Below are 12,139 nucleotides of genomic sequence, written 5' to 3' on the forward strand. Positions count from 1 at the left end.
GAAATGTTATCTGTAATACTTGAACTGCGCTCTACTGCTGGGGAACTCAGAATAGGATTATTTTATCCCATGCTCACCAGTGACCTGTGAAGTAAGTTAGATTGAAGGAAAAGGACTACTTTGCCAGGTCACTCCTCAGGCCAGAGTTGGCAACTATGTGACTTCTGGGTCACTTTCTGTTATAAAAATGGTTTCTCCTGTACTTGAAACAGTCCAGAGGAGGCCAAAAACATGGCACAAATGGTCCCATGCCCCTTAAAAGTTTGGGGGGGGGGCAAAATGGGGGAGTGCAATGTGCATTACAGCCTTCCATGACCTCCTGGGGGGTCAAAGTGGCAACCTAACCTCTGATAACTCTGATCTGAGGAGTGATCCTTTGCAGTCCTTTTCCTTCAGTCTAATTTATTTCACAATTCAGTTGTGAATGTGGGATAGCATAACCATATACAGGAGGTGTGATGCACTGCCCTTAGCAGTATAATTCTTCATTAATTTTTTTTATTGAGGGCATCAAGGGGCAATTTTAGCACTTTTCTTACCATTGTGAAAAGGCCTTTGCAAACTGCACAATTTTCAAAGCCTATTTACAATTCAGAACTGTTCATGCACAAAATGCCCATGCAGTCATTTTTCATAGAAGATGGCATGGCAATAGTATTTCTGAGGAAATACCATTTTCTGTGCAGGAAACATTATTTCTAAAGAGAAATATTATTTTCTATGCAAAAAAATGTTTTTCTTTAAACAGATAAAAACGTTTTCTGTACAGATGTAGTTTTCTATGTAAATCAAACACGTCTGAATTTCGTGCAGAAGTATCCAGTTGCAGCAGTTTTTGTGCTGATTGCAGCTTTTTCCATGCAGAAAAAAATGTTTTTGTGGAGATATATTATTTTCTGTGCAGAAAGCTATTTCTTTAAGAGAAAAGTCAGTTTTCTATGCAAAACAATCCCATGTGATTTTTTTACAGAAGAAATCAAGATACTCATCTGTCCACAGATTTTTCTCATCAGGGTTTCTCAACACTTAAAAAATATTTTGACCATCTGCAAAAAAAAATCAAATGTTCTTTCCACTCTTAATGCCTAATGTAGCTCTGTCGATCAGGCAACAAAGATACCAGGTTCCAGGAATTTATGAAAGTCTAAGGGTTTAATAGTGCCAGCCAATAGTATTTGATGCTCTTCCCTCCTCCCTTAGTGCCTGAAGAAAAGTGACTGAGGATGTGATGGCTGAAGTCAGCTAACCTTGATTCAGAATAGGTTCAGCCAGTAGCAGTTAGTGGATCCAAAGTCAGTAAGTCTGCTCCAGGGTTTAGTCCAAGCTACAAAGGCTTGGGCACCTGATTTTGAAGAAACAGGCTCTTTTAGTTCTGGAGTGCAGGAGAAGGTGCATACATGTTTTTGTATGTGTCATTATATTGCATGGCAGTTGGCTAACATCTGTGTTGCGAGAAAATTAAGAAATACACATCACAGTGATAGTGAGAAGACAACACAATTCCCTTTGTGACTTGAAGATTTAATTTTTAATGGACATACATCTGCTGACTTTTTCAAAATGGGGTCAAGTCTCACCTACCTATTTGACTTTATTAAATTATTCCTGTTTAGCACCAATTTGCCAAAGAGCAACCTCCATGCCCTGCTGGAGAAGGTGAGGCCTTCCAGATGGGATTGGTGACATCTCCAGACAATAGTGGTAGGCAATGAGGTTGTGGCGGGTGATTTCTCCCAATGTTTCCTTTCATTTTCACTTCAGCTGCCACCAGAAGTAATTGGACAGTATTCACTGGGGAAATGATCCAGTCTAAAAAACACAAAATGGGTTGTGGGAGGGGGGATGAGGAGTAGGCCGCTCCCATCCCTTTCTGTGACATTACTGCTTCTCCAAGGCTTTGTCATTCTTTGGCAAGAAGCATTCACACACAATGGCAAGCTCAACTTGAAACAGCATTGGTGTATTAAATGTAGGGAGCAGGTTGCATGCTGGGAGGGAGAACAAGGGAGAAGAAAAGGATCTCACTGCTGATCATTAGAGAGCCCATCAATCTCTGTCAGGCTTTGGCGGGATGGAGGGCTCGCAGCTGTCCTGAGAAAAAAAAAGCAGGAGGCGCTCAGCAATGCTGTGATGTCAGTGCCTTTCTGAATGCTTAACTTATCCAGAAGACCTTTCCTAATGACTTCTCTCAGTCAGTACAATGCTTCCTTTATGGCAGGAGAAAAACATCCTACCACCCAGTCATGTGGAGTCTGGATCAGTAACCAAAAAGCATTGCTTGTGGGGAGAGGCAGTGCAGCATTGAAGAGAAAGCACGGAGCTAGGGAATATGAAGAGGCCCTGATTCAAATCTCAATGCAGTTATGAACTGAGATGGGGAGCCAGGAGCTTGAACAAGTGGCTATTCCCATGTCCTAGCCTCTCCTCTGTCATGTGACAGTTTTAACACTGATATCCCATAAAGGTTTTTGTGAAGTCCTCTGAGTTGTGGGCCTCAGAAGACTGTGCTTCCACAATATGTGTGAAGTCTTTGGAACATCCAAAAATCCCTGTATGGCTGAGACTGTACATTGTGCAGGCACAGTGTAAATCTTCATGCAAAGGGATCATGTAGGACCTTTGAGACTAAATTAGTGAAATACATTGTTGTATAAGCTTTCGTAGGCTTGGTCTACTTCCCTAGAGGCATGGAGTGAACTAGTACCCAGGAGGGACCGTTATAATCAAAGTGCATGAATAGGCATAGAAATGCAAAACTTGGGTATGGTGATGAGGTGACCAGTTCAGTTTTAACTATGGTTGGTGAGGGACAAAGGCAGGAGGAAAGATGTTGCCTGATGCCAGGGGGTGGGGCGGGGGGATGAATGGCATCATGAATGGTGGAGGGAGGTTGGAATGTGGTTTGTGCAGGCTAGGAACCAGAAAGGAGATGTGATGAACTGGCCAAGAGCGTCCTCATGAGCCTAGGGTGTTAACTATTATAATATGTGTAGTGTGCCAGGAAGCCATTGTTGGGGAAAAACCAAGATAGGTTTGCCATACATTGGAAATGACTTGAAGGCACACAGCAACAATAAACTGTCTTTGGCGCTCTACAGATGGGTGTTATAGGGCACCCTCGTCACGTGCAAGGGGCGGCGCTTCCAGACACCCATCGGCCCTCGCACGTGACGAGGACATCGCAGCAGCACAGCACCATCTACACGGTGCGCACAGCTATGACATCACAGCTGCACAGCATCCAAACAGTGCTGCGCAGCTGCGACGCCATCCGGACGCCTCTGGAAGTTTGCGGCGTTGCAACTGTGCTACAAATAGGAGCCGCTTCTGAGCGCTCCTTTCTTGCTGCGCAGCAGCATCGCACAGTTGGGTTGCTGTGGCGCTGCTGCAGAGCAAGGAGAGGTGCCTCACCGGCGCCGCTTTCTGGTGGTCTGTACCCCGCCTTTGATCTTTATTTTAAAACCATCTTTCAGCTGGTTTTAATTTTGTCATCAATTTAATCCTGTTTTAATCTCAGCTTTTAAATGTTTTTAGTTCCACTGGGTTTGGGGTTTTCACTGTAATTTTCTGACTTTTGTAAGATGTTTTGAGTCTCAAGCGGTGGGATATAAATGAAGTGATGTCTGGATTTAAGTATATTAACAATAACAATATATTGTTGTATTTTTATAGCCAGAAAGCTGGTGCTTTTCCTCTGATGCCCTTACGGGCAAAATTACTTGGCTAGCTTTCAGTCTTCATAACTCCTGAACTTCCTTGCTAGCTCCAGATGGAGGAGGCCTGTTGAATCAATGGGAAGGTGCTCAACCAACACTTATGTAAGTTCTGGGCATTATAGTCCAAGAAGAATATTGACAAACTGGAATGTGTCCAGAGAAGAGTGACCAAGATGATCAAATGTCTAGAGTCCCCTTCTTTGGGGGTCTTTGAATAGACTTTGGATGGACATTTCTCAGATGTGCTGTCATTGTGTATTCTTGCATAGCAGGGGCTTGGAGAAGAAGCCCCTTGCAGCTCATTACACACCCAAGTTTGTGATTCTACTCTATTGATTCAATGAGTCAACTCTAGTTGAAAATCGCAATTGGATTTAGGCTTTGAACCTGCCTTCATTTCACCACCATCACCACTAACACCCCTAGCTTTGGTGTTGTCCTGTTTGGTCAATGCATGGCTGAAACTTTAGTTCTAGTATCAGAAGTCCAGACAATGTTTGGCACATTCCCCACCAGAACAGAACTATAACAGCCTTACAAATGTTAACATATCAGCCTTACAATAGATTTTTTAAAATACACCTGTTACTTTGGGATCTTCTGGGAAAATACAAAGCCCTCCATTCCCACACCATGAAGACTGTCTGAATGGATGTCCTGCTGAGCTGCCCAGTGTGTCTGTTGCCAATATTGCTCACTCACTCTGAGGTCAGAACAAGGTGTCCAGCATGTGATTGTTGCTGGTTTGGCTTGTTCTGATCTCAGAAGCAAGTGGCCCATGGTGGTGGCAGATGAAATGGGCTGCAATGGCATGGGAACAAAGCGCAGGTAATGGGGGAGATCAAGGCAGCTGCAGAGCCAGGGTACTCTGATCTGCCATCAGAGTAGCCTGGCCCATACAGACAAGGCCCTACATATCTTGACCTGGGTGTATGGGGGTGCATCCAATTCTTTCTCTACCTCTGGTATCATATTGTTTTTTGCCATACTGCCTGTTTTTAAAAGCAACTGTTGTTATTCTTTTCTTTTGTAAGAAGTGGCAGAATGGTACTTAACCACTTCCTGGCCTGCCAATTTTCCTCTCCTACTCTTTTTGCCAAGATACATCCCTCCCACACCCTCAACGTTTCAGTAACTCGTTTACTAAACTTGGCATTGGGGTTTCATTACTCGCATTTGCGTGTAGTGTGTAATATGCCCCTAAGCATCCTCTGACAAGGCAGACTGTTCCCAAGGCTTGAAAAAAATGACTAGTTATGTGAATCATGACAGATGCATGCCAAACAAGAGCTTTTAACAAGATCCCTGGTTCATTAAATTGATTGTCTTTCATCCAGCTGGAATTTTGCTTCAAATGCAATTGAAATACGATGCAGACATAATAGGGCAGAGCTGTACATGGTTGAGAGTTTGTTTATTTGTTTGCCTTAAGGTACTTGGTCTTTCTTCTCCTCTTATATTTTTCCTGTGTCTTTTGACCCTGTGTTGTGATATTTTCTTAGAGGATTTTTAAAAGCAAAAGTTGAAGAGACTTCTTTGACATACAATTTTTAAAGTCCTCCCCAAATACTGGCTGGAAGATTCTATAGCCAAGGCTTGTGAATTGTAAATCTACACTCGTACTTCTTTCATGCTGGTCGTGCTATACCAGATTTAAGCTGAATATCAATATTATGCAGCAAATTAAAAAGAAATCCAACTCATTCAAGATCTGATGCTGGAGAAGTGTGCTAGGGATACTGTAGACAAACAAATGCGTCCTTGAACAAATCAAGGCTGAAATCTCCCTGGAAGCCAAAAAGGGAGAGAGCAATGGGCCTTAAATTCATTTTACCTTGTTATGCCCTGGTTCTGGTGCAGAACATCATTTGGACTGCCCACAGCAGAACCAGAATTTGGGGCAAGCGTCATCCAAACAGGATGACACCACAAAGGGAAAACAGAACTTTTGACCCATGCAGACAAAGCCTTAGAGAAAACTTTCTCTTAAAAACCATAAAATGCAGGCAGGCTCAAAGCCAGATTCTCACCTGTTTGTACATCCTTCCCATTTCCCTTCTGCAGTGGAAGTCTCAGCACAGCTCACAAAATGATCGAATACAACAAAACATACCAAGTATAATAAAATATACAGAATGCAATAAAAATAGTTAAAACATACAAAATCAAAATTAAACCAGTATTTAATAACAGCAGAATTAAAACCAAATAAAAGGTTACCTTAAAGCAGATTAAAAAGAGGACAGCACCACAAAATTCATTTTTGTTAAAATCTGTTTCCAGACGTTTACTGGAAGAGAAAGGTCTGGACCTGGCACTGAAAGGTCATCCTAACTTCTCTAAAAAGGGAATTCCAAAGTGTGGGAACAGCCACATAGAAGGCCTTCTCCTGTGTTCATAAGCCATGCCTGTGAAGGTGATGGGAAAGAGAGAAATGCCTCCTCTGCAGATCTTAGAGCTTGGACAGGCTCCTATGGGGAAATATGGTCCTTCAAATAGAGTATAGGGCTTTGTAGGTTAAAACCACAATTTTGAACTGTGCCTGGAAACAGACCAGCAGCTAGTGGAACTGTTGCAACAAGGGAGTTGTGTGCTACCAGCATTCATTAGTTATCATCTGCAGTTCTTCAGACCAGATGAAGTTATGCTAACTTTCCTTGCCTTACAACAGTTTCCTGCTCTGGGACTGAGTTCACTGCCTACTCTAGCAATCACTTACTCGGAATCAGAAACAAATAAGAAGTATAATTCCAGGGATGGTGTCTGATAGATGGTAAAAAAAAAATAATTCAGACCGAGATATAAATAGGAAATGACTCCACCTGCAATCAGTCACTGCTAACTAAACTGTTCTCCATCTCCCAGGCAGTTGCCTTCTGAACAAGGTCTTCTTAAGAGATGTACCAATTTTACCACACTCAACACTTTGCTTTCACCCTCTGCTTCAATGGTCCTTAATCAGGACTACTTTACCTATCATGTATATTGTACACTGGAATGACTATCAGTAGATAATGAGTAGCAATTGTAGGCAGACAATCATAACAAATTAAGATCTGCATCCTATTGCCTAGGTCTTACTGAGAGTCAGCTGCGCTGACTCAATTATGAATTGCCTCTCCTGGAACTTTCAAGGGAAACCATTCACCTCTATATGGGCCTAAAAAGGGAAGTCTGAGGGGGTCACAGGTCATGAAAATAGCACTGTGGGCTGCACATGGCCCAAGGCCAAGAACATTACTTTGCCTATCCCTGGTTTATAGAATCATACAATCATAGAATCATAGAGTTGGAAGAGACTGCAAGGGCCATCCAATCCAACCCCCTACCATGCAGGAAATCCAGATCAAAGCATCCCCGACAGATGGCCATCCAGCCTCCGTTTGAAGACCTCCAAGGAGGGAGACTCCACTACACTCCGAGGAAGTGTGTTCCACTGTCAAACAGCCCTTACTGTCAGGAAGTTCCTCCTAAAGTTGAGGTGGAATCTCTTTTCCTGCAGCTTGGATCCATTGTTCCTGGTCCTGTTCTCTGGAGCAGCAGAAAACAAGCTTGCTCCTTCCTCATTATGACATCCCTTCAAATATTTAAACAGGGTTATCATATCACCTCTTAACCTTCTTTTCTCCAGGTTAAACATCCCCAGCTCCCTAAGGCATTCCTCATAGGGCTTGGTTTCTAGACTCTTCACCATTTTAGCTGCCCTCCTTTGGACATGCTCCAGTTTCTCAATGTCCTTTTTGAATTGTGGCGCCCAGAACTGGACACAATATTCCAGGTGGGGCCTGACCAGAGCAGAATATAGTGGCACTATTACTTCCCTTGATCTAGACACTATACTTCTATTGATGCAGCCTAGAATCGCATTAGCCTTGTTAGCTGCCGCATCACACTGTTGACTCATGTTCAACTTGTGGTCTACTTGGACTCCTAGATCCCTTTCACATGTTGTCTCCTTAAGCCAGGTGTCCCCCATCCTATATCTGTGCATTTCATTTTTTCGCCCTAAGTGCAGTACCTTACATTTCTCCCTGTTGAAGTTCATTTTGTTAGCTGTGGCCCAGCTTTCTAGTCTATTCAGGTCATTTTGAATTTTGATCATGTCCTCTGGAGTATTAGCTATTCCTCCTAATTTGGTGTCATCCGCAAATTTGATAAGTATTCCCCCAATTTTTTCCTCCAAGTCATTGGTTTAATACAATATGTGTGGACAAAGAACAGAGAAATTGAAGCATCATTAGATTGTGAGTTGTGCAGCCCTACTGTAGATTAACTGTAAATTTTAATCTTTGGGAATGTCACCTACAGTTGTCTAGCTACCACAATAACAGTTGATTGTAAGCACTATTAATGAATGAGGCATAGATTTGAAATAAAGTTTCTATGTTGTTTATTTCATCAGCTATGGATTACACAATCTCTGTTGCTGGCCTTTGTTGTTTTAATGTTATGAAAGAGAATGTTTCAGTCACATTTCTAGTGAGAAAGTAAAGTATTCTGGTATTCTGCATTGGAGCTGCACATTTGTAACCTGGAGTTACAGATCTGTAACTGCTTTGTAGTCATTAATCCTAGATAGTCACAGCTTGTCTTAACAGCCAGCAGCCACAATGGGTTCAGGAGGTCTGCTTTGCTAGTAAGCAGGGATGCAAAAAGGATGACATTTCCAACCCCCTCCTGCCAACAAGTGAGGCAGAAATAATCAGAATTAGGGCCCAATCACACTTCCTTCTTGCAGCCTTGCTTACTGGTGGGTCAGAAATCAGAGCATAAAGACTTGGAAGAGACCACAAGGTCCACCTAGTCCAACCCCATTCTGCCGTGCAGGAAGACACAATTAAAGCACTCCCAGCAGATGGCTATTTAGCCTCTGTTTAAAAAAAACTATACTTTTGTATGGAGGGAAGAATAAATAATAAGATAGCAGGTAAAATTTGTATGAGTAATGAAATACAATTGATCTCCGGGAGGAGGGATATGGGGATAAGAAGTATTTAAAAGTCCTGTTGCATATTAAAAAATGAATAGGTGTAAAGATGTACTATATTTATACTGTGGATAATAATAATAATAACCTCCAGAAAAGGGTTTGGCAGTGTGTTACATTGCCAAACAACTCATCAGGACATTCTTCCTAATGTTGAGGTGGAATCTCTTGTAGTTTGAATTGGTTGCTCCATGTCCTAGTCTCTGGAGAAATGGAAAACAAGCTTGCTCCATCTTGAGTATAACATTCCTTCACATATTTAAAGATGACTGTCATTTCACCTCTTAACCTTCTCTTCTCAAGGCTAAACACACCCAGCAATTTAAGACGCTCTGCATAGAGCATGCTTTCTAAACATTTCACCATTTTGGTTGACCTTGCACCTGCAATTTATACAGTTGGGGGAAAGGGGTTACACAAGGAGGTATTGAATATCTCCTTGTGCAATGCCTTCAAGAATATTTATTTCACTTATATCCCTTCTTTCTCCCAACATTGGCCTGTTACAGACTGCCAAAATAAAGCTGCTTCGGGTCTCTTTGGAGGTATGCTATTTAAATGATGCATGGGTCCTAAGAGTCCGGAGGTCGCGCCAAAGCCACACTCCATTCCTAAGCACTGGAGTGCAGCTTTGGTGCAGCTTCCGGATTCTTAGGATGCACGCATCATTTAAACAGCATACCTCCAAAGAGACCCGAAGCAGCTTTATTTTGGCAGTCTGTAACAGGCCATAGTGTGCAAAATGGGATACAACTCTTTTAAAAACACAATACGGGGGGGGGGGGGGGGGGCTATGCAAACAAAAGTTAAAATAGAGCATGATTTCCAGACCTTTCACCATTTTGGTCACCCTCCTCTGGACATGCTCCAGCTTGTCAATGTCCTTCTTGAATGGTGGTGACCAGAAATGGACACTGTTGGAAGATTTTTATTTTATTTTATTTTATTGCATTCTCTCCCCCGCCCCCCCCCCCCCCCCCCCGATAGATAGATTTTCCTGCATGCAAATCCTGCTGTCCCCCCTCTTTGCAAACATCCCATTTGCTACTACTGAATCACAGGGCAATATCTTTGCAAACTGGTAAACAAACCATGTGATTCAGGTCACTCCCCCTTTTGGGAAGTGCTCATAGACACAAAGGTTTATTTTCTGCTCTGTTGGGTTCCCCATTTTCCTCCTTTCTAAACTTTCTTTGGAAAGACAGCATGATAAAGATCTCTTCTTTACCTAAACCATTCATTAGCTAGATTAGGATATAGTTTCTACGTATATGTAGATTAAAGCCTTTAGTAAACTTTTGTTTAAATTGCAAGCTACTCTTGTTTGTTGTTTTTGAGTCAGTCGCAGTTCTTAGAGAAGCTTATTTAGACTAAGGCCTGGCACAGACGGGCCGAAAGTGCCGTGCTGGCACCAATACTAGGGTTAGGGACCATGCACCAACCACACCGTCCCTAAACCTAGCACAGCACGGCGGCAGAGTAATGACGGCATCCTGTCCATATGGGCGCAGCCATTATGATGTAAACGAAGTGCAGTGTCCACACATAGCCTCAGGTCACTTATGTCGCAAGTGTGCCACAAAAAGAACCCGGAAGGATGACGCACGGTTTGGGGGCTGCGCCGTCCCTCCGAAGTTAAAATGGGCACCTGCAGAGTGCCATTTTCGGGCAGCCTGTACTGCGCCAAGGACACATTCCTGCTACTCTGCTGATTTAAAGCTAGACCCTAATAGACTTGGCTTTGATATTTTTTGATATTTGAATGTTTTTGTTTCCTTAACAAAGGCTGAAGTCATAGGAAACTTGAATTACCCTACAGACACAATATTCCAGGTGAGACCATCCTCCTTGTGATTCAGCCATTAGCCAAATGGATCTCCTATTCCCAATCTGGCAGCTGGCTCTCAAAATAAATTGAGACAGGTGTCAGCCCAGGAGAAGTTCCTTATTTATGTCTTTGTAACTAAGTAGCTGATCTAGGACTCCAGAGTTAATTTTTAAATGAACAAGATTTATTCAGAGCAGATTTGCCATTGCTTTCCTCTGAGACTGAAAGAGTGTTACTTGCCCAAGGTCACCCAGTGAGTTTCCATGGCTGAGCGGGAATCAGAGCCTTGATCTCCCAATGTCCTAGTCTAAACCTCATACCAATTCAGTACACTGTATACCAGAGGAAATACAGATGTTTTCAGAGAATACAAATCAAATTCTTCATTGTTTTTCTTGCAGTTTTCCATGCCCACAATTCCATCCTAAGCTTTTCCTTATGAGCTGACTCTCTATCACCACCTTTCACTTTTTTCAAAAGTCAAATAGGCAGCATTAATCTCAATGAGAAACAACATTAGATTTGGATCCCTTTTGCCAAGCTTCTCATAATTCATACTTAAATATTGTTACACTGTGTGGGAAAAACTGCAAAGAAATATGGCAAGCTTCACAGTTACAAATAGGGATGCTTCCTCTGGGAATTAGGTCAAAAGTTTAAATACCCTGTTCTCTCCCTGTCTGCAAAGCCTGCCATAGACCAAGGTGTGAAAAACAGAGGCAGGACTAATCTTGGTTTTCTCCAGTACCCCCTAAATTGTAAGAGATTATCACAATACTGTTTCTTTGGTACCATCACTTTCTCTAGTGTTTAAAATAGTACTGTACCAGGACAACTTTTGCTTATTTCAATGCAATGGGACATTGCCAGGATTCCACTCGTACTTTTTGTCTCTGCAGCTGCAGAGATTTATTCCCCCCACACTCCAGCAGGGAAATTGCAACTAAGAAAAAGGCACGTGAAAGGAGTATAGAAGAGGAGAAGTACTTTTAAAGGAAAACGCGGTTCTGGGGTGAAGAGTCCAGACAATTTCAAGTACATTCTGCACCAGAACCAGGCTATAGCAGCCTTAAAACAGGGTAAAATATATGTAGAGAGATCTTCTAGCACCTTTGAGACTAGCTGAAAGAAAGAAGTTGGCAGCATGAGCTTTCTTCTTTCTTTCAGTCTCAAAGGTACTACAAGATCTCTCTACATACTGATTCTATAGACTAATGTGTCTATATCTTAAATTCTGTAAAAATGTATATACTTCTTGTTTAAAATCTTATGGGAATATCCAGAGTCCTCAGCTCCTATGCTGTGGTGGTTGTCTGCACAGGTGTCCTACTGGGCTACCCAGAGAAGTCAGAAGAAGGCACCCAGCCATGTGACTCTTGCTGGGCACCTCATTCTGACCTCAGAAACAAGTAATTCATGGCAGTTATGGATGTGCTGAGTGGCTCAGCAAGATACCCATGGAGAGAACCACCATGGCATGGGAACAGAGGCTGAGGTAACAGGAAGAGACCTGGGCAGCTGTGTGTCCAGAATACTCTGGGCTGCCCCTGGAGTTTCCTGGCCAGTGCAGGCAAGGCTTCAGATGCATATTAATGAAAGTATCATCCA

Source organism: Sceloporus occidentalis, unplaced genomic scaffold (genome assembly GCF_023333645.1).
Source record: "Sceloporus occidentalis isolate IW3139 unplaced genomic scaffold, rSceOcc1.0.p SCAF_2, whole genome shotgun sequence".
In the NCBI taxonomy this organism is placed as follows: domain Eukaryota; kingdom Metazoa; phylum Chordata; class Lepidosauria; order Squamata; family Phrynosomatidae; genus Sceloporus; species Sceloporus occidentalis.